At 36.6% G+C, this 27,202-nt stretch overlaps 1 pseudogene; it reads right to left on the bottom strand.

Moving 5' to 3' along the window:
- Positions 1-479: 479 nt before the first annotated feature.
- Positions 480-27,202, bottom strand: part of LOC105523252 — a 30,046-nt pseudogene continuing 3,323 nt past the window's right edge.

The following is a 27,202-nucleotide window of genomic DNA, read 5'->3' as shown; positions in this document are numbered from 1 at the left end:
CATAGCCAAGCCAAGAGACAAGAGTGGGATAGCACACTTTTTCCTAGGAGGGATGGATGATGAGTTAAGAGTGAAGATTTATGACCAGTAACTCAATTTATCACACCTATCCCAAACTTTCTCTCTCTCTCTCTCTCTTTGTTTTATCAGAGTGATGATAAAATCAACACTTTTTAAAAAGCTTCTATCCTTGGAAAAATGATGCTTTGACTTCTCTCTTATAGTAAATAAATCAGTGACTTTGGGTATCTGGAAATCCAATTATCAATTGTGACCTTTAATAACCTATTTTATATTCCAATGAATGGATGGGATAATTCGTATTAATGAATCAATTTGATGACATTTTCACTTTTTCTTTTTCTTTTTTTTTAAATATACTAATAATGTTTATTGAGGGAATCAGGATAAAACTAAAATAACAGACTTAAAGTACATAAGAAAGAGGGGTAATTGAAGTGAAAGCATTTTTTTTTAAGTGGACAGGAAGTAGAATTTATTGGTGAGTATTAAGAGGGGGCAGCACAGTGGAAGCCCTCATGAGTGCAGGGCCTGCCACTTGTCCAGAGCGCCACGATTGGGAACGTACTTGACCCATCTGGGATGAGCTGCTTCTCAGCCACCAGGTCTTCAAATTCATTGGCATTGAACTTGGTGAAGCCCCACTTCTTTGAGATGTGGATCTTCTGGCGGCTGGGGAGCTTGAATTTGGCCCTGCACAGGGCCTCCATCACATGCTCCTTGTTCTGCAGCTTGGTGCGGATGGACATAACTTGGCCAATGTGAACCCTGGCCACAGTGCCCTGGGGCTTTCCAATGGCACCTCGCATGCCTGTTTGGAGCCTACACTGGGGGGTAGTGCAAGGTCAGAAACATGAACACCCATCTGAAAGGTCTGTCTCCAAGGTCCCTTAGAGCAACCCATACAACAAACAGGCTGCATCACTACCAGGGAAGCTGCTGTTTGCAGCCATTGCACACTAGGCCCCCATGAGGAAAGGAACTCAGTCGGCTTAATTGGCTGCAAGCACTTTTTCTTAAACTTTCATGTTCAATTACTTAAAAACAGACCAACTAACATAGCACTGTTCTCTCTGGAACTACCCGGTTGGAGCTCTACAGCATCTGTCTACAGTAATTCCAGCTCAGTCTAATCCTTTCAAAATCTTCAGAGGCCACATCTTTAAAATAAATGAGACATTCCTATTTTTTTTTTTTTTAAAGTAGGCTAGAGAATAACGTGGGTATATGTGTGCGTGTGCATGGTATGATACTATTTATACAAATAAATATATGTGTATATCTGCTTAGAAGGATTAGGAAGGTTAGATGATCTCTAGGGAGCGGCAGTGGTGTCTCATTTTCACTTTTTCCTTGACATACTATCATATTGTTTGAATATTATTCGGTAAGCAGGCATTATTTTTATGACAAAGAGTTGTTAAAAATAAAAACTACATCATTATACTTCTAATATTTTGACAGACTGTCACAGTTGGCAAGATAGAAACCTCACAGTTCCATGACTTACTAGTTCCTGATTCCGAGTTACCTTTTCAGGGGAGAAGAGAAAGACATATGGGTGCTTTTGACGGGTCAGTCAGCAGGAGTCTTTTAGGGTTCAGTAGGAGATTTTATTCTGTATTGCTGTAGTTTCAATTGAGGTTTCCTTGAGCCCTTTGTTTTTAAATATCTTACTCTGAAATGATCTGCCCTTGCAACCATTTATCAGCATTCCAGATTTAGCACAGCTTCCAATAAAGGGAAGTCACTTAGCGGAAAAGTGACCAAGCATTTCTGCTTTCTTACAAAAGCTCTGTGGCCTCGATAGCATCATTTTGTGTCATCTTAAAATGACTTGTAGCCAGGTAGCAGATGTCATCTATTCTAACAGCAAAAGCTTTTTGCCATGCTCAACCATTCCTGCTTTTCACCTTAAGATAATTTTAATCCTTCAGTACCAACTGTTAAAGAGAAAAAAAAAATACACAACGTAAGTTTCCCAGGACCAGGCTTTTCCTGAGTCACTTCAGCATGGGTCAGGGGTCACCAAACTCATGACCATTCATGGAAGTCAGTGCCCCTACTCCAGCCACTTGCATATCTTCTAGGCATCTAATGTAGAGAGAGTAGTCCAGCAGTCAGGGCAGCCCTGTTGATTCCTGAGTTTGAAACCTGGCTCTTCATGTATGACAACCAGTAAGTTACTAAAATCTTACTGAGCCTCATTTTTTTCCTCCTGCAAAGTGTGGATGAAAATGACACCTACTTCGTTAGGTCCTGTGAGAACAAAATGAGAGGGCATTTAGAAGTATTTAGGAGAGCATCTGTCTGGTAAGAGCACCCAGTGAACCTAATTGATTGTCCCCCTGATGCCCTAAGGGGTTGATACAAATCCACCAGGCGAGCATTCTCTCTCTAGAAATAGGATCAAGTATGGTATTTTACTTTGTGAGAAAACCCATGAGTGGCTGGGATCTAAACTAGATGCACTTACATAATTTACATGAATATTTCATAGCCACAAGATGCTTAAAGCTGAAGTTTAAACTGGAACAAACTTGGGAGCACATCTGCTTTGTAATGTTTCTTTTGTAGCTTTTCTTGTCATTATAAACTATGCACAAGATTGAGGATAAGGGGAGAAAGAATCCCTTATTTTTGACGTGAAAATAGCTTTAAAAGCCTGAGTTAGAGGACTATAAATCAAGTAACATTGTTTCAGTTTTATTATAATGTACTTCAGGGAATAAATTTGATTTTCTGAAGTATTTCATAGGAATGGTTATATTATTCACTTTCCAGGGTTCTAGCTATATTGAATTACACACCATGTAATCATCGCATAATGTTACTGAATTTTATTTTCATATTATATATTGTGCCTCTGAAATCAATATCTGGAACATTTAATTCCTGTAAATGGGAATTTACTCATTAAAAATGCATAGAATGTAAAACAAACCAATGACTATTTCATCTATATTGTGCAATACCATCCTCTGCCCTTCAACATACATGCACATTATTTTAATCATCCTCATCCAGAAATTGAAGATGGAAGATATTGCTTCATTGAGAACATTTTTCAGAGAAATAATGTAATGCAGGAATAATATACAATATTTGGCAGGTATAGGAATGACTCTGACTTAGGTTTGACTATTTGAGATCCTTTTTCTTCTTCCCTGGTTCCTTTTCCACAGAGTTGCTGCTGAATGACCAAGGAAGATTTTGGGCTTTTGGCAAGTTGGGATTCTGAGTTGGGTAAGAGTTCCTCAGGGAGCCATGAAGGGAGGACTTCTGGTGGAGGACTGCATCACACAGAGATACTTACAAGTCACTGCTCTGGGGTTTAGTTAAAAGAAATACAGATCCTAACGTTATGAATGTATAATGTTTGTTCTGCAAAGGATTACAGAAAGTCTCAACTCCTTTAAAACTCAAACATAACTCAGGGTGGTAGCTGACACACCAAATTTTAGTGGGCATAACTTGAAATGGATGAGAAATTATCACAGGTGTTAACAGGTCCAAATGCAGTGCAGTAGTAAAGCACCAAAGAGCTCACAAAGGACTTGAAAGATGCTTGATGTAGCATGTTGATGGCTGCCAAATAGCATCTGTCCTCAAAACTGCCTGGCCAGGAAACGTTATGCCAAATATGAAAGCTTATCTGAATGTTAGTCAAAGAAAAAGATAGCCTTGCATACTGCATTTTATTTGCAATTATGCAGAACCACTGATTTATATTATAACTAATTAATTTTTGATCAAGGACATCTGCCTCAGTAAAAACAAAGGAGCATAAAGAAGTCATAGATCTTAAAACTTTTTTCAATTTAACAATCCTTGGGGGAAAAAATCAGGTTAAGACATAACTTATTTTTATTGTTATGAAACCCAGCCTTCATTACTCTGCTGATGCACTTAGAGAGGAAACTTTATGACCATCACAGGTATCTTTATAGGAAGCAGATCATTTTCTTAAAGAAAAATGTTGATGACTTTGGCTGCTCTAAGCTTCAGTGCCTGTGGTCTCTGTCCACAGGCTGCTGCGCTGGAAACCTTCAGTTAGTCACCCTGCCACACCTAGCACCAAGACTCTTCCCCAGGAACTCACTCCCCCTCACTATATCTGGTGGTCACACCCCTCCTCCTCCCACAAGAAAGGTCAGGAATTAGTGTTTTAGCATTTGCTATCTCCATTCTCCTACAGCTTCCAGACACTTCTGAATTTCTGTCTACTCCTAGTCTTGGTAGAACTCATTGCACTAGTGAGGTCTTGCCAAGCTGCTGAGTGAGGTAGTTTCGCCTTTTTTGTTAATTTGTTTTTTCTCTTCTGTAAAATAAAGACAACAAATAGTGCTTTTCTTATAAGGTTGTCGTGAATATTAAATTTATATTGTGCTAGGCACAATCCATGGTACATGGTAAACGTTCAAGAAGTTATTATTATTATGAGGGCAGGTGCTAGGATCTTGGTTCTGAGAAAAGTACAATCTGCTGGATCACGATCCTATGTCATTACAAATGTCACACTTTCTTGGAGATATCTTCTTCTTGATCACTCTCCACCCCACCCCTACCACTACATGAACCCCAGAGATATGAGTGCCAACCTGGGTCCAGGCTTGCTACCTGATTGAGCCTGTGGTTCACACTATTCCTCAAAGTAGCTCTACACCGTGCTTAGCTCTTCAATCTCAACTCTACCCCTACTGCACCATTATTTTCTGTTTACTCCTCTTTTTTTTGACTGTACTGAGAATCCAATATGCTTTTCTGAAACTATGTGAGATATAGCAGCAAAGGAGTGTTCCATTAATTTATTCCCTCTGTTTCTCTTGTAAGACATACATTTCTATCATACTAATAAACTTTAGAGACTAGTCCATTGAGAATTAGACTTGAAATCTCAGAAAATGCACATTTTCGAGGCAGATCAGTTCCCAAAATTGATGTTGCAAAAATTTTTATCTCTTCCATAGGTGACCATATCCTTTTGTTTTTTAATAAAGAGGAGTCATTTCTCTAGATTATTTCTATAGTGGTAATAAAATAGGAAAATAACAAAAAACTCTAACAGATCAAGAAAAGGTAACCTTTTCCATATTGCTTGCTATATTACTAATATTTTACTTAAAATGTCATATGGTAATAACTATATATTTTATTTATGTATTTTGTGAGACATGGTCTCACTCTGTCACACAGACTCAAGTGCAATGAATCAATCACAGCTCACTGCAGCCTCTTAGGCTCAAAGGATCCTACTGCCTCAGCCTCCCAAGTAGCTGGGACAACAAGTGTGCACCACTGCGCCTGGATAATTTTTTTAATTTTTTTGTGAAGGTGGGGTTTTACCATGTTGCTAAGGGTAGCAATAACTATATTGAACTTAAACTAAAAATTTGTCTAGGCTGCGTGCAGTGGCTCACACCTGTAATCCCAGCACTTTGGAAGGCCGAGGTGGGTAAATCACCTAAGGTCAGGAGTTCAAGACCAGCCTGACCAACATTGTAATCCCAACTACTCAGGAAGCTGAGCCAGGAGAATCATCACTTGAACCTGGGAGGTAGAGGTTGTAGTGAGCCAAGATTGGGTCATTGTAGTCCAGCCTGGGCAACAAGAATGAAACTCTGTCTCAAAAAAAAAAAAAAAAAAAAAATTGTCTCAAATATATTGGTTCATATTCTTGCCTATGTAAGATAAGTGGACTCTATGTTCCCTAACATTTTATTGATGATTGAGATGCTATAATAAATAAAAATAATTTTCGTGAAATTCAATTCATATTTTTAAACATTTAGACACAGAAATTGTAGGAGACTAAATACATACTTGTGATGTTATATATGAGAAATTTACCGTAATTTTTTCAAAAAGTTTCTATTCACCAAAAATGCCATTTACCCTTTCAACTAAAGCAGAGTGTATAATGTTGAGGTTAATTGGGGTTTTAGTTAATGTTTTCTTCTAAAAAAAAATAGAAATAATAGCAAAAAAACCCCAAAAAACCCAAACATGTATTGTGCCTTTCCTGCAACACCTTCTTTAAGGTGATGTTATATAAATATGGTTTACAAACCTGTCTTTATAAAGATATGCCTCTGCTAAACAGTCATTATTGTTTTTATTGTGAGAAAAAAACTGAAATCAATCATTATTTTAATACCATTAAATAACCACTTAGTACTGATACCTCAGAGTGCGGAAAACCCTCCGGATCTTTGTAAATTCACAATAGTTCTGTGGTATCTTTCCCATAACCAAAAAAAGTCAGAAATTCCCTTTTGGCTCCTGATGGGTTTTTTAGAAATTGAATAAAATATGTTAAAACTTATTTTAATACTAAGACAAACTATTTTCTTTTAAGATCTCTTTATTCTCTCATCATTCTCATTCTGAATATTCAAGGTGGCTTCCCATTGGGGATGGAAATTCCACAAACAGTATCCTATGAAGATTTATTATGTATTCAATGATAAGTAGAGAAAAATTCAGACATTCTGAAAAGTTCAAAATTCCTGCCTAGGAGGATGTGATGGGACATCAGGGTCAAAAACGCAAATGTCAAACCTCCAAAGGCCAAAGACTTATTGAACGGCAGTGTTTTGTTTGTTAGTTATTTTATTGTGCATAATCATCCTCTAACATTTCTATCTCAACAAGATTTTTTGGAATAGCTCACCCTTGAATAAAGTTGTCAAAGTCTTGCGCTTCATGTAACTTTCAGAAGCTCTAAAATAAAAGTCAGTAAGTCTACCTCATTTTCTTTGCCCCCTTAATCAGAAATGACAATATGGTGTGGAGAAGAGCGCAGGGCACCGGTAGTTGGCTGACCTCTCCAGCTCGGTTCCTGCCTCTGTCTGGATTGGGTAGATACCTTAACTTTGAACTGCCGTGATCATTCATTTGTAAAGTGAGGGACTTTGAGGGAGATAGTTTCTAATCCCCATTTTTTATATCGTTTTGCATTTAAATCCATTAACACACTCATGGATTGCAAAATAGGAAGCAGATGACCTTAAAATCAGTGCTTTAAAAATAATTTTCTATTTTTTCTCACTAAGTTTATTTCTCAGAGCATTTTTGAACCTGAAAGGATCGCTTAATGAGCCATAAATAAAATTCCAACCACAACCCTGACGTTGCTTATAAACAAAATATCCACAATGACCAAGATGTTTCAAAATACTTTCGTTCTTTCCATAGAACTACTAATTTGCAAAACCACGCGGTAAAGTGATGTAACTAACTCCCTACAGAACCAACAAGCTTCCTAAGACCAGCCCAGAAACCATAGCGCTGGCATAAATAAACATGGTCTTTTTAAAATTCACAGTTATGAAGTGCAATCATGATAATACTCAGAAAATAAATACATTTTCAATGCTACATAATTTAAATTTTTAAAAGCTTTTCTTTAGGAGATAAAACACAACTGAAATTGCACAACTTAAGTGTTTCTGAGGCAAATGTTTTGATGGGTAAAATATCAACTCAAATGATAAAACTGTGTGCTTTCCTCATGGCCGCCTAGCTCACTTCCACTTCGTTTGTTTGCTTGTTTGTTTTCAAGGATCAACCTAATCAATGCTTTCACTTATCTGCTTCTTGAGCTATGCTCTCCTGGGAAAAATGTGGGGCATGTCACATCTGATTTTTTTCCTTTCAAACAATCAGCACCTACTTCCATTAGAACACTTAGGTATCATAATACTTGATTTTCTGGTTAATTCTCACTATCTGTTAGCTCCTTGAGGGCAGAAATTAAGTATTAATTTAATTGTAAATGAAGGTTTTGTTATTGAGACAGGCACATCAACTAGGACTCACTGACAAACTCCTTGTGACAGCAAGCTATCCATCAGTGTAGGAGGCTGAGCATATTTCTCAAATGGGAAACCAGACAGTTGGGTTACCTTGTTGAACAGGACCACAAATTGCCCAATGCAGCCATCTTATCGGAATGCAAACAACCATCACAGCCCGGGTGTCGAGCTTTGATGCTAGGATGAAAGGAACTGGTCCTTCACAATTGCATGGGCATTCATGGCATGGTTTGCTTTTCCAAGCTACTTCACTCCTTGTTTATTCATCTCAACCAATCCTCTAATCGTGAGCAATGTCAATGATTGTATTTAAACTTGCAAGTGGGCATATAATTGTTACAACCACTTATTTTCACAACATAGTTATTTCTATATGATATATTCAATTTTATTTAATCCAGGGCAATTCCGAGCCTTTTTTGAGGTCTACCACATCTGAATCAGTCAGTCAAGGCAATATCTGTCTTGAGAGTAATGCATGAATAACAGAAACAGGAACAACTGCTCAAGATTATTAAATTCTTACTGTGTTCAAGACACCATGCAAAGTAATTTATGTGCCTTATCTCATTTAATCTTCACAATAACCCAGTGTGTTAGGAATCACTATACCAGTTTTTGTAGATTATAAAACAGAGGCCCAGAGACTAATTAAGTCCCCAAACTCAGATTAAGTCAATCAACAGCTGTTGCTGCCAAGACTTATCTCTTGATAGAAGAGATGGACGAGTCTTGTTGAAAGTGTCAATATCTATAGAAATCTGCTATACAATACTGCTCTTATTTATGTTCCCATTTACATCATGATGCATTCTTGTCTCTTAATTCCTAGTTTGAGGTTGTTCTACATTAACTTCAATTCGGATATAATTTGACCAAATATTTTATTATATGTGAGGGTGGCAAAGTGGGAAAAGTCTATAGAACTGAGATGATATTGTGTCTGTTCTTAATTGGAGACAGAGTAACACTACATAGGAAACTAGGGCAGAGTTGTTTGATGGCATGGAACTGATTGCTAAATGTGTAAAACTGGAATATAAGGACAAGGCATTCCTTGATGGTTAAGACAGTCAGCAAAGCTTTAATGAAGAAAGTAGTACAACATAATCACTACAGTAACCATCATTAATTGAGCACCTACTACATGTCAGATACAGTGCTTGCTATTTTATATGTCTTATTCCTCTTGATAGCTTCGACAGGTAGGTCTTTTCTTTTTTTTTTTTTTTTGCCTCTTACCAATGAGACTAAGATGTTAAATAATTTGCCTAAGGTTTCACAACTAATAAGAGGCAGAACTGGTATTTTTATGTTATTCTGCCCAACTCCAGAATAGAAGTTAGGTTTTGACATCTATATATAATAAATATATTTTTAACAGTGTGACAGGGACAACTTTTTATTCCAATATCCATTCTTTCATTCTTGAACAGAATCCTCAAAATGTGGTAGGGCACATGGATGCCAGTTAAAGGCTATTTTTCCTTGTTGCAAGGTGCAACCATGTTGCTTGCATTCTAGTCAGTGAAATATGACCTAAGGGATGTGTATAACTTCTTAAAAGAGAACATACACAACAGAGAGTATACAACTGTGACTTCCACTGCCTCCTTTCCCTCTGGTTGGAATGCAGACATGATGGTGGGAGCAACAGTAGCCATTGTAGGTCATGAGATGAAAGCTGCTTGTTGAGAATAGGAAGATGTGAAGTTTCCAACACCATGGGCTTGTAGTATCAGCCCTAGAATCATTATGTTTTGATTATTATTTAAGAAGGAAATAGCTTCCCAACTTAAGTCACTGTTCTTTCAGACTTTAATTTGGATTCTGACCTGTATCTGAAAGAATTCATCAAATGGGACCACAAAGGTTAAAAGGGAGAAGCAGTAATAAAAATCACTGTGTTGAGAAAGAAAATGAAAGCCAAGGGTACATTTGATAAACAGCAGGGTTATTCTTAGACATATAGGGAAGTCAGGTTGTGAAGAGATTTTCCTGGTTAGGCTGAGGAGTACAGATTTATATTTCAGTAAACAAGAGCAACTGAAGAGTTTTAAGCAAGAGTTTGTAAATTTATTAATTCATTAACTGGCTTGTTCATCAAATATATGTTCATTACCTGCTCTGAGTGGTATGGTAAAAACTCTTTTCTTAAAGATTAACCATTGACTAAAGATAACCAATATTTAATCACTTGGGGAATGATTAGTAAGACATAGCCAGGATATAGGAACAAAAGGTAGAAGATTATCCAATAATCTAGATCAGGAGTGCTGATATACAAATTGAAACCTGTCACCCCAGATGAACTGCATTTGAGAATAAGAGAGAAAATGGAATGCTATTGGAGTCCACAGAGTAAAACTTACTTCTGATTTGGATGATCATTCCAAAAGAAGTGATGCTTAATTTGAGACCTATAGGAAGATTAGAAATGAATCAGATGAGAATACAGGAGTGATAAGGTAGAGAAGGTTTTGGGCAAAGCTCAATTGAGAGAGCATGGTTCATTCTGGGAACAAGAGAAATCCAGAATGGTCAGACTGCAGGAGGTGTTGGGGGATACTCAAAAGAGTTTTCAGATGAAGTTATCTAAGCAAAGAAATTTAAAAAGAGAGAAGTAGGCAGTTAAGATCCAACTCTTCAGCAATAGAAATACATATTGATTGGAAAGACAGAAAGGAGTAGATGAAAGTGCTTTATAAAAAGACTGCAAATTTTTTGCCATTGTTACTATTAAGAGGTAGGGTCTTTGATCTTGAATCTTGGCTGCCCCTTGAATCTGGCTACCTGTTTTCACCAACAGAACGTGGTGGAAATAACACTGAAGAACCTTATATCTATACCTTGGAAAGTCATGCAGCTGCCATTTTCATTATCTTTGTTGCTTGTGCCATCTCCTTGATGAACAGAAAAGGCCTAGCCAACGTTTTTTCTTCCTTTTTCTTTAAAATTTATTATTTCACAGATTATTGAATAACTATTCTTTGCTAGAATGAGATAAATTTCAGCATCAATTCTACTCTGACTTTTAGTTCTTTAGATAGAAAACATTGAGAGCCTTGTTTACATAAAGTAAACAAAATGAAGGAAGTTTTGTTACAGCTGTTTCACTTATTTGACCTCTCTTGAGGTAAAAGTCAAAACTAAATATCTAACAACAAAATTATTTTAAATGATCTATTAATTGAAACTGAAATTATCATTCAACTCCACAGAAAGTAAAAAGCTGGCAAAATAATCCATTACCTACTTATTCAGTCTTTCGCTATACAATTTCTGAGAATTATGCCTGCAATAGACCAAGTGTTTATATCCCCACAGAATTTAGACATTGAAACCCTAACCCCTAATGTGATGGTATTAGGAGGGGAGCCTCTGGGAGGTAATTACATCATGAGGGTAAAGCCCTCATGAATGGGATTTGTGCCAAAAAGAACCTAGCCAACCTTAACCTGTTCCAGTCACTACAGCTTTTCCAAACATGTGAGTGAGGCCATCTTGGAAGGTCCAGTCCCAGCTGAGCTCTCAGCGATATAGCTGCATAAGGAATCCCAGACAATAGCACATGGAAAAGAAGAACTGCCCAGCTCAGACCAGCTAACTAGTAGAACTGGGAGAAGTAATAAATTGTGTTAAGCCTCTGTGTTGTGGGGTGGTTTATTATACAGCAATAGCTAACTGATATGGTAGAAGAAACAGAAATCTGAGAGGGTTGGAGATGGTTCAGAATCATGGAGTGTTATAGAAGAACAGGGAAGAGACCATTTCAAGTAGGGGATAATCTATAGTATCAAATGCTGTAAAGAGAACAGATAGCGTTTCAAATTTAGAAAGTGTAGACATCCATAGTGTCAATGAGCAAAGTGAAATAGCTGAACTTGTCATTAGTGTATTGAGCTTGTAAAAGGGGCATTTTCCTTCTTTTTTCCTATTTATGAGGCATCTCTCTGAGAATTTCTTTCCCCCAAATAATGGTTTCTGCAAGATTGTAGATTGAGCATCCTACAGCAGGCAGTGTTTGCCACTCTCATGAGGTTGGATGAAACCTACAGTTCTATTGATTCCTTTGTCTATTCAAGCTTGTTGAAGCTCACTGAGTCTTTTCCTATGGGGCTTTAAAATGGGAAAAGCACAAGGGTCTCTGCCTTTTAATGTCAAGTTCCTGCTTCCTAGGCTATTTTGAGAGACTGCCACACTCACTGGCATCTGGTGCAACATCTACTGACATCTCTTTTTTTGTTTCTATCTCCCACTGCTTTTCAAGTTGGTATTCAATTTCAAGTCTAGCTCTTCAAAAAAGAGTCTCTTGAAATACTGAAATTAGGTAACCATTTCTCCATACTCTGTAAAGGGTATTGCACCAGGACGTTGGGCACTCTTGTGTTGTGAATTCTCATTTGGCTTACCAACATCTCAGTGCTCCCACTGAGAGCCCCAGAAGATTCAATCACAAGTTCAGCAACCTCTTATGTTGCTCTTGCTTCCTCAAGGGCTGTAATTTTACTTATAATGCTGTCAGCTTGAGTTCTTGCAGTCTTCCTTCATTTTCTTGGCTCATCAAACTTGTGGGAAATTGGCCTGAATTGCATATCTGGGGAACTTGAAAGAAGAGCCCATCTCATCAGTTTTCTCCCAGATTATCCACAGGCCATGAAGAATTCACTGAGTTAAAATAGCAGAGTCCCAATGATTAAAAAAATTAAACTAATTTTAAAAAATCATTTATTTGTAGTTATGTTATTGAGTAGATGACACTTGGCATTTGATTTTTATGATTTGGAGTAATTTTAAAACTCTTGAAAAGTTCTATTATTAAGTTATTATTAATCAGAAATATATCCAAGCCCATTAAAATGAAAATATCTGTTTAAGTGCAAAGAAAGACATAAAATTGAAACTACGGGGCACTTACAAAGCTTGCACCACGTGCATGTTAGTTCTCAAACCAATTCAGTGGAAATAAGGGAGAACTGTGCTAAGCTCTAAAATTTTTTAAAAATGAGTATGCATGCTCTTTTTATTACAAAGTGCTACATATTTACATATATACTAATATCATGGAAATTATGCCATATGAGATATGATGCAAGGTAGACTCTACATGATTAAGCAAATTACCCCAAAGGCCAAGGCCATGGAATAGAAAGGCTCATAGATCAAATTAAGATGCCTGAGTCACCTGGTTCATTGAATCAATTTAAACACATAGAAGAAAGAGGCAAGAGACAGGCAGGAAAAGTGCAAGCAGAGCAGGAGTCTGCTGCCTCAATTTTGGATTATACAATGTTATACATCCACTCTCTCTCTTCCTGCTAATTGTGTGGTCCTAAGGATCAAGGATGAGGTGTGAGCAAAGGGGACCTGGCAGTTGGAAGGTGCCTAGACCAACATACACATCTTACAACAGAGGCAAATATACCCGGCCATAGCTAGAGGTTACCAATTAGCTTAATGAGCAGCAATGGGTTTTATTTTCTAAAATCCGTGCCACTCAAGGGAGGCCAACTAATATATACGTGAATATTGAGCACATGTTCCACATGGGCCTCACATATATTTAGCATGTGATGCATATTAGGTACTCACATGCTCTACTTGCTTTACGCACAACTAATATGCCTCATAGGTTACTTATTTACTTATATATGCACATCTTATAGGTCCTGCCTGTGCTTCATAAGCTGCCTACTTGTTATCTTTATCTAACACAGCTTATACATTTTATCTATGCCTTATAAGCTACTAAATTATTTGTTTAACACATTCATCTCGTGTTTTAGTCTTCCACAGAAGAATCAAATATTCTCAAATACAGCAAATACACATTACACAACATTTATTGAGCAAATCTACTACACACCAACAAAATGCAAGTGCTGGTGATAGAGCAGAGAACAAAAGCAGACAAAAAATGTCCTCCTGAAGCTTTTAGTGATTCTGAGTGGTCAAAACTGTTCATTCATGGTGACACAATATCATTTTTTAAAAGTTTGTTTGTGATGATCTTGGTTTGTTGGTATTAATTTTTACTAAATGTGAAAAGATACAGGTAAACCTGTAATTATATATGTTTTGATGATGAAAACAAAGTGATTGCACCGTTAAAATCAAATGTCACTTTTCAATGTTAGTTCTGAGCAATACAGGTAAAAAACACTTTAAGGCATTTATTTATGATTGGAAAAAGAGGTCCATTTCACATGCGAAGGATTAAATGGGCCATTTGAAGCCAGTTTAAATTAAATACACTTTGAAACAAAGGTCATATGCCTACAGAAATGAAAGTTCTGACCAGCTCTGAAGAAGAAAACAAATGAAACAGGAAAGTGATCTAGACCTACTTATAAGGATTTTAGTTTTTGAAAATTTTAGCTGTAATTGCTTAAAAATATACTAGAAGGGAAAATTACTTATCATTGAATTTAAACATCCTTTTTTTTATATTCAGGTGTTCTGGTATTTTGTACTATTTTAAATAATTGAAATACTGATATTTTTGTTTGCATTCTTATTGTTATTTCCCATTTAAAAATACAAAATTAAGACTCATTTCCATGTTGCAATTCAGCCAGAGTTAAAAACTGATGAAAATTTTATATAAACAAAGGCGTACCTGCTTAGAAAGCATTCTTCTGCATGCAAATAATTTCCAAACAGAAGACAACAATGAAAATCGGCAAAGCAAAGCTTCTATTGAACAAATAATTTTTACTTCAGATCAAAGGCTTTCTGAAAAGTAGTCCCTCCATTGAATAGTGATGAAAACTAAGGGACGATAGATTGGTAATACATTCTTTGAAACACAATTGCAGCTTTCACTCAATAAAACTATTTCAGCCCTTGCAAATAACAAAAAGTTGTTAAAAATGATTTCCAATGTTATCAAATAACACACAGAATTGTTTGAAAATGGAGTAACAGGAAAATATTTGGAATTGGTTTATAACTGTGTTTTCCCTCTTCCCTAAGCCCTTTTATATTCAGAAAGATTTTTTTGTAAGAGTGAGAAAATCTGCACCAAAAATAAACTCCAAACTCAACAATGACAATTCTGTTTTTTAAGAATTCCACTTTTGAAAAATAAATATTACTTCACTTTCTTTCTAAAAATTATTAGTTAAATGTTATTTATTTTTACTTTATAAATAATTTGTTATTTTTGAACCATTTTGTAATTACTTTTATGGAGTAATTATTTTCATTGGAATGTTAAGTTATGCTTATTTATATTTTATACTTAATTTTTACTTGATGTTTTACAATGTTTACAAATGGTCAGGTTTTATGGTATTAATATTTATTTTGAATTTTTTAATCAAATTTTCAACATTTTAAAATGATTGTTTTTGTTATTTTTCTCTTGTAATAAATCGTTGTTTATATATAGCTCAAATCACAGTTAATGGTTTGGAATATTTCCAAATCTCCAAATTTCAGGCTGTCACTAATATGCAAACAGATAAATATGGCTTTCTGCATGTTTGTTAACATAATTAAGAAATTTAAATTTTATCAAATTTTACTTCTCGATGACTTCTTACGAAGCTCATTGCCTTCTTCCCATTTCTGCTCTACCAGAACCCTTTTCAATATCAAGTAATGCCAACCTTAAGCTTACAGTTGTTGAAACAGAAATCCTGGCATAGTCCTTGATGAAACCTCTTTCTGTCTTCCTCTATAATCAATGCAACAGCAGCAGATCCTGTTGATTCTACCGTCAAAATATATCCAGAAATAGACCATGTCTTATCCCCTTCTCTGCAGACATCCTGGTCCGGGTCCCTGTCATCTCATTCTGGGTGATCATATGCCTGTCTCTCTGCTTTGACTCTGGTTTCCCCGGCAGCAACCAGGAAGATACCCTTAAAGGCCAGATCAGATCACACCAGTCCTCTGGTTCCGACCTTAAAATGGCTCCCCCTATCTTCTGGAATCCGGAAGTCTTTACAAGGTGATCAGTCTTCACCCCTTTCCTGACGACTCAAGAGGAAAAGAAAAGTCTATTGTATTTAGCTGTATCTTTGCTTACCATGTTCTTTCTTCCTGCTGGATGTCCCACTATTCCTCCTTGTATTCTTTTCATTCTATTTAGACAACCTCCTGTAATTATTCTTTTCAGGTATGTCTGTTGGTGACAAGTTTTCTTACTTTTTCTTGATCTGAGAATGTCTTGATTTCCTCTTAATTCCTGAAGGATATTTTTGCTGGATATAGGATTCCAGATTGTGAGTTATTTTCTTCTTTCAGCACTTTCTCAATGTATTCTGGCCTCCACGGTTTCTGATGAGAGATCCACTGTCACTCAAACTGTTTTGCTCTATAAGTAATGCATTTCCCTGTTGCTGCTTTCAAGGTTTTTTTTTTGGTCTTTTTTTGGGAGGAGGTTTGACTATGGTGCTTCTATTTGATGATTTTGTTATTATTTGTAATTGAAAATAACAGTATTTTAGTAAGATTTAATTCCTCCTCAAAGCCAGTCAAGTTTTCTAAAAAGTATGTAAGTAATGTTGAGTGTGCAAAGTCACTGTGTTGGTTCTATTCTAGGTTCATGCCAACATGTCTCTGTGCACATATACACACATGCACACAGAGTAAATATGTAAGCCTCCCAGAAAAGAGGTGACCAAGTATAAACTTGGGGATACTGACTACAGTGTTATGAATTTCTTTAGGCCTATCCTATTTGGGGTTTTGCTTAGTTTCATAAATCTATAGGTTTGTGGGGTTTTGGGTCAAATTTGGGAAAATTTCAGTCATTATTTCTTTGAATGCTTTTTCAGTTTTGTCCTCTTTTTCTCTAGTTCTAAGACTCTGATGATAAAGATGTTAGATTTTTTCTGTATTAGTCTCAAGGGCCCTGAGGCTCTGATCATTTTTTTTTTTAGTTGATTTTCTCTCTATTGTTCAGATTGAGTAACTTCTATTGCTCCACCTTTAACTGATTTTCCCCTTCTGTCTCCTCCATTCTATTGAGTTTTAAAAATTTCATTATTGTATTTTTCAGTTCTAAAATTTCCATTCAGTCCTTCTTCATATTTTATATTTTTTGATGAGACTTTTAATTTTTTGCCAAGACTCTATTTTGTCATTTGTTTTAAGTGTGTTCATAATTGCTTGTTGAATCATTTTTATGACAGCTGCTTTAAAATCTTTGGCAGAAAATTCTCACATTGTGTCAGATCTGTTTTGGTATCTATTGATTGCTTTTTCCACTCTGTTTAATATATTTTGGTCTGACAATGGTCCTTTGCTAAGGTGCTTTTATTATGTCCTCTTTTTCATATAAGGGAAATGAGGCTCAGATGGGCCCCAAAACACACCTTCAGAAATAGACCTGAGAGCTGAGTCTAGAATCCAAGTGCATTTGATATCAAAGTCAGGTTTTTAAGCTATCAAACTGTGACAAACATGTATAGTGTGATTACATTTTATAAGAAAAAAAATTCACAGCTAGATATGAATTTCTAGCATAGAAAAAAGTTAAGAACAGACCTCAAAAATATTAGCTGGGATTTTTAATGAATATAAAATTCAGATGATTTCTATTTTTGACTCTCCGTACCTTAAACTATCTGCAATAATTTCAATTTAATCGCCTGTCTTATGATTTTGAATAAGGCTTTGACTAGTTTGTACATTTGTTTAAACTTATTTAAAGTTGTGCTTTTGGGGTTTTGTTTCTCGTATGAATAGTCAAAAATTGTGTGATCTAAAAGGAATTCATTTAAATGGTAAAAAAAAAAAAAATTATTCGCCACTTCTAGATTCTTTTCTTGAAGGAAACAGATTTAACGCATTTATGTAAGGAAGCATATTTGTTTTTTATTTTTTTCATGTTATTTTTAATATCAATTTTGTTTTTAGTCAAATTTATTTAGAATTTAGATCATGTTATTTTCAAACCAGTATTTTCCTAATAAAAAACGTTAAATATAATCCTTGCCCCTCTATTCTCTTATCTTCTTCTTTTCTTTCCTCCTCCACAGTCAGTATTTAAAGTAGCAACAAAAACCTTTGGCATAATTTATTTTTTTCTAATAGACTTGAATGACGTGGTATATTTTTACATCATGTTGCCATGACTACCAAACCCTTTAGCTTATCTTCACTTAAATATGTTCGCTGTTAAATTAGAGCTTTGGTTTCAGCAATTTGGGATACTCTACAGTTTTTGTTTAAAATGTTAGTTCTCTGATAAGTCTCAAGTTCTCTCTTTCAATGAGAATAATGCAAGAGAGTTTCTGGCTATCAAACATCTATTTTTCATAATACTTCCAAAGCCAGCTAAAAAGTCCAACTATTGTCTAAGAGAGCTTTTCAGGTTCTGTGTAGGAATTTGTCACTCAGGGTCAGAGCACAATTTGCGTGTGCTGTGAAATAAATCAGAGAGCTTCTCCTAAATTCCAAGATGTCTGGGTTGACACTGAGACCTCTGAAACACCCACAGCAGAATAGTGAAAAGTATCATATGACAATAAATATCTCTTCCTGGCAGATTTGGAAATGTCTCTCTAGAGGTGGGTCCCCTTCATCCTCTGGCTGTGTGAAGGTGTGACTGTCCGCGTTGCAGGAATCAGCAGAGGACCTGACGTGCTGCTCAGGGTTGAGCACCGCAGAGAGAGAAAGCAGTGGCTCTACGTGAAGAATAGTCAGTACCCACAAGTTTATGCTTGTTCTCCTCTTCTCTGGGAGCCTTACATATTAAAAACCAAACAAATGTATTTACTCTGTGTGTATGTGTGTAAGTATGCACATGGACATGTTGGCATGAGCATGAAATAGAACCAATACAGTGACTGTGAGCTTTAAATACTTTTTAGAAAATTTGACTGGCTTTGAGGAGGAGTTAAAACTTACTAAAATATTGTTCTTTTCTATTGAAAATAAAAACAAAATCATCAAATAAGTAACCGTATAGCAAGGAGAAGGAATTGGTTTGATCTTGGTCTTGAGAACTTACGTTAGATGTTTAAAATGGCACTTCCTTTAAATTTTACGAAATTTGGAAGCACACAAAAAAGTCTAGATTCCATAATGGTTGAACTAGTTTACAATCCCACCAACAGTGTAAAAGTGTTCCTATTTCTCCACATCCTCTCCAACACTTGTTGTTTCCTGATTTTTTAATGATGGCCATTCTAACAGGTGTGAGATGGTATCTCATTGTGGTTTTGATTTGCATTTCTCTGATGGCGAGTGATGATGAGCATTTTTTCATGTGTCTGTTGGCTGTATGAATGTCTTCTTTTGAGAAATGTCTGTTCATATCCTTTGCCCACTTTTTGATGGGGTTGTTTGTTTTTTTCTTGTATATTTGTTTGAGTTCTTTGTAGATTCTGGATATTAGCCCTTTGTCAGACGAGTAGATTGCAAAAATTTTCTCCCATTCTGTAGGTTGCCTGTTCACTCTGATGGTAGTTTCTTTTGCTGTGCAGAAGCTCTTTAGTTTAATGAGATCCCATTTGTCAATTTTGGCTTTTGCTGCCGTTGCTTTTGGTGTTTTAGACATGAAGTCCTTGCCCACGCCTATGTCCTGAATGGTACTACCTAGATGTTCTTCTAGGGTTTTTATGGTATTAGGTCTAACATGTAAGTCTCTAATCCATCTTGAATTAATCTTTGTATAAGGAGTAAGGAAAGGATCCAGTTTCAGCTTTCTACTTATGGCTAGCCAATTTTCCCAGCACCATTTATTATTCCTCAAGGATCTAGAACTAGATGTACCATATGACCCAGCCATCCCACTACTGGGTATATACCCAAAGGATTATAAATTATTCTACTACAAAGACACATGCACACGTATGTTTATTGCGGCACTATTCACAATAGCAAAGACTTGGAATCAACCCAAATGTCCATCTGTGACAGACTGGATTAAGAAAATGTGGCACATATACACCATGGAATACTATGCAGCCATAAAAAAGGATGAGTTTGCGTCCTTTGTAGGGACATGGATGCAGCTGGAAACCATCATTCTTAGCAAACTATCACAAGAAGAGAAAACCAAACACCGCATGTTCTCACTCATAGGTGGGAACTGAACAATGAGATCACTTGGACTCGGGAAGGGGAACATCACACACTGGGCTTATCATGGGGAGGGGGGAGGGGGGAGGGATTGCATTGGGGAGTTATACCTGATATAAATGATGAATTGATGGGTGCTGATGAGTTGATGGGTGCAGCACACCAACATGGCACAAGTATACATATGTAACAAACCTGCACGTTATGCACATGTACCCTAGAACTTAAAGTATAATAAAAAAAAAAAAAAAAAAAAAAAAAAAAAAAGTCTAGATTCCTCTAATAGCTAATCATATAAAAATATTCACGAATGAATAAGCACTGCTGAATTTTCTAAGATTATGTTTCATTCTCTAGTAAAATCTTAAATAGGTGAGGTTTTTGTAGGTTCTAAGTATGTTATAAAGCTGTAAGGCCCAGTATCTAACTGTGGGTAAATGTGTGGGAATATTGAGATGAATGAAGCACATGTTTTTATTAGTAAACCTAATTTTGCATAAAGTATTAAAAGATTTTGTTAAAACCAGCTCTTCATAAATCCTAATGTACTGTCTAATCTTTCCATCTTTAATTTTTCTCAAAATGGAATACTAAAAATAATGAACAAGTCAAAACAGGGTTAAAGAGTTCTAACAGTCTTTCTCTTTGAATTACAAGCTCACAGACTGACAGTCACTGCTTACTGCAAATAACTCTTGATCTTATTTTAGTTTTCAGTAAAGCAAACCAATAATAAATAAATTAAAAGTGACCTTTTTTATTTAAGTAAAGCAGGTGAAGTAAAATATTTAACAGATTTAAGAAAGCAAACAAAACAGTGCATGTCCTTAGCTGATTTAAATTGGCCTGAGAGACTGCCTTTTTGCTCGTTCCTCTAAGGGAAAAAGTAGCTAAAAGAGCAGGTTTGGAGGGCCCCTTGGCATGTGGCTGCACTGCTTTAGAATTCTCTGATACTATTCCACTGCAGAGAATAAAATCCAAACTCTTCACCTTGGTCCACAAAGCCTTATAAGATCTGGCCCCTGCTCTCTCTCTGACTCATTTTACCTCTTGGGCATCGCTCTCTATTCTCTACCTTCAGCCTGTTTCCATCCTTTAAATATGCCAGACCCCTTCCTGCCTCAGGGCCTCTGCATCTGCTTGGGATTCTCTTCCTTAGATTCAGAGCTCTCAACTCAAATCACAGGCCTTTCCTGAGCTTCTTTGCTAAAGGCCTTCTCAAAAGCTCTGAAAACAATTTTAATACTTTGTTTCTCTTCCTATGTGCTTGTTTTCTATTTACTCTAACTAGCATAATGGATAGCTAGGCACTGTGGCATGCACCAATAATCCCAGCTCCTCAGGAGGCTGAGGTTGGGGGATCACTGAGGTCAGGAGAAACCAGCCTGGCCAACATAGCAAGACCCCGTATCTTTAAAAAAAGAATAATGGGTAACATTCTTTTCGAACTATGCCAAGTGCTGTGTTTGACACATGTGTGCTTAATAAATATTTACAGACTGACAGACTATTAGGTTATTTTAAAGGGAGTCTCCATGGCAGTCTGAATTTGTCTAAGAACTAACATTTGCAACATCATTTTACAACTTACCAAATTTCCATGTACAACATCTTGTTACATCCTTAGACTCTTATACAATCTGAGAGGCAATGAAAGTAAGGTGACATTATCCTTATTTCCACAGTTCAGAGTAGGAAGTAGTTATGTTGGCACTCATTTTCAGATTTAAGTGGTTGTGGTTGATGTTGTTTATGCCCATAACTGTCATGTGTCTATTTTTCATGAGCCCCAGGTGGCTACGATTAACTGATGGGACAGGAGTGTGGACTGTTAGCCGATCCTTCAACATGTGGCATCACTGCTGCCTGATCTGACTGCCAAGCTATTGCATTCACCACTGGGTATGAGTTACCTTTTCTTTCTTTAATATTAGAATTAAAGAATTCTAATAACGAGAATTATTAAAATAATACTTCTGCTTAGAATAAAGAGGAAAAATGCTATGTGGCTAAAGCCACTGGATTTTTATTAGTGTTACAAAAGATCATCATAAAAACTTCCCTAGGAGAACAAACGAGGCTTATGTTTATCATAGGAGCAGTTATTTTTCCTGAAATATGAAGACTTTCTTTTTGGACTCATGGAATCTCTGGGCTGGAAATCAGCTCTCTGGGGTAACAAAAATAGGACCAGAAAGGCATAATGGTCTGAAAAAAGGTGCGATGGTTAATTAGTGATAGAGCCAGCACATAATGGTCTGAAAAAAGGTGCGATGGTTAATTAGTGATAGAGCCAGCACTGAATGCAGATTGTTGCCGTCTGGCTTTCCAGACTATACAATTTATTCCTCTATTGAAATTAAATCAGACACTGGGTAATATTTCAGGCTTGGAGGGAAGAAAACAAGAACATGGGAAAAATTTAGGTAATTTGTAGGCTGTGACTATATTCAGTGATTTTATTGAATAAACACACACAAATCATTGATTCACCTAGCAAATGTTTATTCCTTGCCTACTTTATTGGAGGCTCTTTTCTAGATACTGGGGGTACATTGGAGATGGCAATAGCATTTCTCCCTCCAAGAACTCATAGTTAAATGGAGAGACTAACCAGTTAATGTGAAATTTTGATGCCTTGCATTAGGTGCTGTGAGAGAGACAAGCACTGGAAGACACAGAGGGTGTCAATTAACCCAGGCAGTAGAAGACAGAAAGGTTGGCTGGAGAATATGGCTTCTAAGCTAAGATGTGAAGGATGAGTAAGAAAGAGATTGGTGAAGAAGGAAAGTGTTCCAGATAGAGAGAAAAACATGGATGTCTATGTTCTTAGTGTATTAGTATATTACATGCATTAGTTTATCTTCCCATCCACTAGAGCCAAAACACAAAAAAATAAAATAACAGTTATGCTTATTCTCCTAAGTTCTTTTGAACCACAGTTCCTCATGAGGAATCACAAAAGGTACTTCAGAATCTGGATTGTCTTTCGTTTGTGTGTGTGTGTGTGTGTGTGTGTGTGTGTGTGTTATTTGAATAATTTTAGTTTTTGAGACAGACTCTCACTTTGTCACCCAGGTTGGAGTGCAGTGGCACAATCACGGCTCACCACAGCCTCGACCTTTCGGGCCCAGGTGTTCTTCCCATCTCAGCCTCCTAAGTAGCTAGGTCTACAGGCACCCACCACCATGCCCGGCTAATTTTTATATTTTTTGTAGAGATGGAGTTTGGTCATGTTGCCCCAGCTGGTCTTGAACTCCTGGGCTCAAGCCGTCTGCCCACCTAAGCCTCCCAAAGTGCTAGGATTACAGGCATGAGCCATTGTGCCTGGCCCCTCAGATGTATTTTTATCTGGGCTATGACTTTATACCAAATCCAATGCCCTGGCAAAGTGGGCTATAGAGAGCTTCCACTGGCTGGCACTGCAGAGGGGCAGGGCTTTATGAACTTTGAAGAAGACTAGGTTCTTAGTTATTTTGATCACCTTGCACCTTCCTTGTAAGGTCTTTGGTGTCTACTGCCACCCTGTAATGTAAAGAAGTACAGATATCAAGGAAGTACTGTACCTAATAATACTAACACACTGTCACAAATGATCAACGACATTCTATTCTTGCTCCAACTGCTTAAAGTATTTAGAGAAGCTGTGCCTTGGTCAATGAACAACCCTGAGAATTAAAAGCAAGTCCATTGTTTTTCTAAAAATCTACATGTTTATAAGTCATCTTTATAATAAATCATAATAGTAATAAATTAGAATTTCCTCCTCTAAGAGTAACCAGAAATAGATATTAATCAGAGCCAAAGCTGAATGCTCTGTATGATTTCTTTCAGTCTTGAACAACTGATGCATTCATTTCAGATAGTTGTCAAAAACTCACAAATTTCTAATTTTATCAAGTCAGACAGTTACTTTGAGTATACATATTATTTCCTTCTTTCATTTAAAAGTAATTACGAAGAGCCACGCATTCCCTAAGTGCTCTATCGGGTTCTGGGGACATAGATTCCCATCTGCAAGGAATTTACAGCAAGGGGCCAGAGGGAGAGACTAGGTGGGGAGGGTGGAGGTAGAGAAGCTGCCAGGAAAGAAGAACACTAGGACAGAGGGCACCCCGGCCATGCCGGGCTGGATCCCCACCTCTACTGATCAGAATCAGAATCTCCGGAGGGCTTGTTCTGAGAATTTGCATTTTAAAAAAGCTCTTCAGGTTATTCTCACACATATTCAAGTCTGAGAATCTGCTGTGGTAATAGGTCATTGAAGAGTTTTAAGCAAGAGAGAGGGATAATGGGTTAAGCCTTTTAGGAGGAGTGCTCTGTTAGCTGTGCAGAGGAGGGCAGAGTATTTTAATTTTGCAATGCAAATGGGACCATTTTGATAACATGGCAGCAGCAATTACGAGATAAAAGATGCAAATATATCAAATAATATTTGGGATTTGGATGAAGAATTATTTTCATAACTATTTGATAATTTTAATTAGTTGAAAGGTCTTATTTATTTTCTCTTTTGTAAAAGCTCATTCCATTGGACCAAAATGCCACAGTTAAAATATCAAACAAAAAAAGACAGTCAATTGGAGCTAGCCGGGAATAAAGACAGGGAGGATGCAACAGTCTAAGCAAGACAGAAGAGGGTGGACACCAAGGCAATAGGAACAGGATGGGGAGAAGTGAGTCACAGAACAAGGGGAAAATTAAAGGACATGATCTCCAATTAGATGGGAAAGGCAAGGAGCAAAAGTAGCTATGGCATTTCTTTTTAAAAAACAAAAATTTATTATTTTAGGATTATTGGAATATGGAACGGATTTAATATGATTTGCCTTAATGACATCACTTCACAGAAGTGGTATGATGGAAAGCAAGCCCAAAAAAGGACAGCTCAGCATAATTCTTCATTGTTCTGAAAACAGCCTGCACTACTGACAAAGGCTTTGTGTATCCTCTTTGGATTTAGGGACTGCACGGTGCCATGAGCATCTTGGCTGTAGGATCCACATTCGTCTTATGTTGCTACAGTGACTTGCACATAGCAGGCCCTACATATATGGGTTTAGAATATATGAACTCATTAATTAATTGCGGTGCTGATTGGAAGTAGCATTTTCTGGCTTAAAATAACTTCAAGAGAAACTTAGTGCGTGCCTCTGCTTTCAAACAAGGTGATACGTAAATCGACCACTGAAATCAGTTGTCTTCTTGCAATATTTTTATATTGGAAAATCCAAACGAAAGGTGCTTCAGTCAGTGACACAGTTATTTAGGATACTATATATCATAGCAGGGACTAGTTTGAGTCAGATTTCCCGCATGAACTGTAGCAGATGGCTTCCAGATGTTTTTCCTGGTTAACAGCAACCATCAGTCTGACTTTGGAGAAATGACCTATAAGATTCACTGGGGTTGAAAGGATGGGGAGGTATTTCACAATGGAGATGATTTCACAGACAATTTGGGTCATTAAAACAGAGATAGGACAAAAATAATTTGACTCAAACTCTCTGCTTTATTCAGCAGAAAATGCTGATTTACAACAGATTTTTGGGATGGATAAAAAATATATATATCTGACGGCTGCAGCTTCACTCCTTGAAAGCAAAATGCTATGATGGGAGTTAATATTTCTGTATCATGTGGCCCTCTCCCAAGCTGTGTGCTTGCTGCAGCGCAGTTGACATGAGCTCCTCTCCTCATTTCTATTCCATCCCCTTCCTAACCTCATTTCTGGTTATACAGAGCTCCTTGTCACAGCCTTTGTTGTCATGTTTTATGCTTTCTGGTTAAAGAACAACAGTAATTATAGCAACCTTGCAATTATAAATTTTAAAAGAATTCATCAGCTTTAGAATTTTTTAAATGACTGGAACACATTCACAGAAAAAATTAAAAAGTGCTTTATTCTATTTCTGATATCAGATGAGATTTTTGCAAATTTGAGCAAGTTACTCTGCATTATATATCATTTTATTTTATGTATTTCATTTTACCCAAAGTATAATAAAAATTTCTTAGTAGTTTCAGTTCTTTGAAAGGAGTAAATTCTGCACGAATAATCGGAAAGAATATGAGGAATGTCTCCAAATCCTCATTCTAGTGCTACATTTTCAACAGCCTTGGCTTAGATAAATCCCTTAACCTCCCGAGATATCCATTTCACTTACTAAAAACTACATGAATCACAAATAGCTAGCTCTTTCAGAATCTGTGAATTTAGAGAATGTTAGGAAAACACTTTGACTACTTAAAAACAGGATAAAAATAGAGAGAATAGGTTTTTAGCACCCCCCCCCGAAAAAAAAATTCTTATTCAGTGTCAAATGCTTTGGAGGCTTGGTTATTTAGTGATTTGGTCATTAGAAAGGTTGCCTTCCATGTCATGCAAACCACCAGGAGATTTTGATGTGTACTTGTGAGTGCATACAAAGTTCTCTCTCTCTCTCTCTCTCTCTGTTTCTCTATTTGAAATCTTTATTTCTGGATTTCAACACAAAACATTTTAACAGATTGACTTTTTGTTAATGAGTTTTTACATATCAGCTTAATGAAATGTAGAAACAGAAATCCTCCTGTCCTGGGCTTTTAGCAACATGGTGACTCTAAATCACTGATGCATATTTATAAATCTGTTCCCTGCATCTGAAACAAAGGTTTAACTGTTTACGTGATATTTTCCATTTACAAAATATTTATGTAGAACTAATCCTACATCAGAAGTGTGTGTTTGGAATGAATTACCAGAGTGAGAAAAGAAAGCAATTAGCATTTAGAAAATGCCAGGCTGTAAGGTTTCACCAAAGAGTAGTGGGGAAAAAAGTAATTTAGACATTGATATGGTTTATTAAGTAGAAAAAACCCATGTTTATGAATTAGACCAGTATCAGATAACTCATTCTATCAATAAAGGAAAACCATGAAATAAATATATGCTACTTGCAAGATAAGTGAAAGGGATACTCATTTTCATATCTAACAGAAAGTTGAGACATTTATTTTAAAAAAGCAGCCTTTGCCCGTAAGATAAATATGAAATTTAAAAGCAACTAACATTTGTTGAGTATAAACTATGAGCCAGGCATTGAGTTAAGTGTTTTGAAGACACTGAGGTAGGGACTATTAAAATTCACTTTTACAAGTGAGAAAATGAATACTCAGAGATGATGGGTGACTTTGCTCACTGTCATTCAGCTAGTAAAAGACAGACCTAGAGGCTGATGGATTCTGAGACTCACAATTTTAACTACTGGGAGCTTTGATTTCTCAAGACCTGGAAAATTCTCAGAAGCCATTACAATGTTCCAAATTAAGAACAATGTTGAAAC

This window comes from Colobus angolensis, unplaced genomic scaffold (genome assembly GCF_000951035.1).
Source record: "Colobus angolensis palliatus isolate OR3802 unplaced genomic scaffold, Cang.pa_1.0 Scaffold456, whole genome shotgun sequence".
Lineage (NCBI taxonomy): Eukaryota > Metazoa > Chordata > Mammalia > Primates > Cercopithecidae > Colobus > Colobus angolensis.
This window is presented reverse-complemented; position numbering and strand designations above follow the sequence as displayed.